The sequence below is a fragment of the Lucilia cuprina genome, chromosome 5 (assembly GCF_022045245.1).
Source record: "Lucilia cuprina isolate Lc7/37 chromosome 5, ASM2204524v1, whole genome shotgun sequence".
Taxonomy (NCBI): domain Eukaryota; kingdom Metazoa; phylum Arthropoda; class Insecta; order Diptera; family Calliphoridae; genus Lucilia; species Lucilia cuprina.
In genome coordinates this window covers 15,790,316-15,792,407 of record NC_060953.1, presented here as the reverse complement: position 1 = coordinate 15,792,407, position 2,092 = coordinate 15,790,316, and positions in this window count along the sequence as shown.

Sequence of the window (2,092 nt, the reverse complement as noted above, 5' to 3'; positions counted from 1 at the left end):
GATCGGTATACTTTAAGGTGGGTATTGGACCAATATTTTTGTATGTTACAAACATCAGCACAAACGTATAATACCCTCCCCACTATAGTGGTGTAGGGTATAAATACCTTATTTTATATAATTTCCAAAAAAGGATATTATCCTGCGATATACTTCGATTTTTTATTTTTCATCAAAAATTAACGATATACGTCAAAATAAAGTGTATGGTGAAGTCAAATCTATAAAAAGTCCAGCGGTTTAGTTTTGTGCGTGAAAAGGCTAACGGACTGACCTGGCTAAATAGATTTAGAATTTAATAAAAATCAAAAATATTTATACTTTTATGGATATATAACGAATATTTCGTTCATTTACAAACGAAATAACAAAACCAAAATTAAAACCACCTTTTTTTGATTATGGGTTTAAAAACACACAACTTTTAATATTTCCCTCATATGTTTACATACATATATATAAACACACGTTTTGCAAACGTTAATAGTTTTTATATAGATTTTTATTATTTTAAAATCTACCGCATTAAAGCTGTTAATGTTTGTTTTGATGGTATATGAAGCCATTTTGGAGATAAAAGTTATTTATATATTTTTTATAATTTTCCTAGAAATTTATACACATAATAAGCAGCGTAAGAGCAAAGTAGTGAATGTTAAAAAGCTACGTTAAAAAAAATTTATATCGATACTTTTTCGCAAAATGGACGTAAGCGTTTCTTTTTTGATAGAAATCAATAATATATTTAGGTCTATTTGCATAATAGTTTCAATTTGTAATTATATATTTTAAACATCAAATAAATTCGAAAATTGTTATTGTTTTCAATATAAAATGAGAGCGTCCGTCCGTCCGTGTGTCCGTCTGTCTGTTGTTGGCACGATAGCGTCCACAAAAATAGAGAGAAAGATGAAGTTTTCCCAAAATATTCTATATTGATCAGAAATGTTTGGTATTAAAAATGGACAAAATGGGTCAACGACTTCGCATAGCCCCCATACAAATGTAGCCCCCGGAATATTGTGTAAAAAGCTTCAAACAAATTCGTTGTTTATGCAGAAAATGCCAAAAATATTTGCACATATCAATTTTTAGACTTCCGAAATTAAACTCTGAATTATGACGGACATAGGACCATAATTGGACCTACCTTCCATATAAGGTCCCCTTTAGAAAACGACTATAATCCTGATTATTGACTTAAAAATATGAAATTTGACACCCGAAAGTTAAAAGCAAGCCAATATCTTTCCACCAAGTTTTATGTGGATCGGTCCATAATTCATCCTAACCCCCATATAACGTCCCCTTCAGAAAATGACTTTAACGCTCATTACTGGCAAACAAACTAAAAAACGAGTAAAACGATGAAATTCGATATAAACATGACTTGCAGGAACCAAGAACGTTCTAGAAAATTTTACGAGGATCGGTCTATAATAGACCCTACCCTCATATAAGGCTCCTTTAGAAAATGACTGACTTAAAAATATTAGTAGATTAATGAAAAAAAGTCGAAAAAACTTAGTTTTATAAATCTCTACATGACTCAACCAAATTTAGTGACTATATGAGTTGATATTAAAACATTGAACAGCCAAACAATCGCTAAGAATAATTACTCCTTCACTTTTCTTGTTTACAAAGAAAACTGATTAATGTGCTTAAAAATCCGGGGTAATTTGTTTTCCTCAAAATCATTGTGCCTAAAATTAAGAGACTAAACAAAAGCGTCAGTTATTTTGACATGAAACAAACTGAATTATGGGCAAAAACGAAGTCTGCGAAGCAAGTTAAATAATGGCAGCTAAAAGTGATGTTGATGAAGAGTAATTATGAAATGAAATAAACAATGATACACTGAGGCATCTGCTTGTATGTTTAATATCTACTAGAAATCTACATCAGTTCATTTAAATACTAGACCTATACCAATGACCTAAAAAAATATTATATCGTCCCTGTTTTGAATTTTAGTACTACCCTCGTAATACCCGAAGCCTGGAAAAAGGGTAGAGTCATTCTCATTTAAAAACCTTGGAAAAACGCAACGGATGGAAAATCATACGGGTCGATTTCCCTCCTATCATCA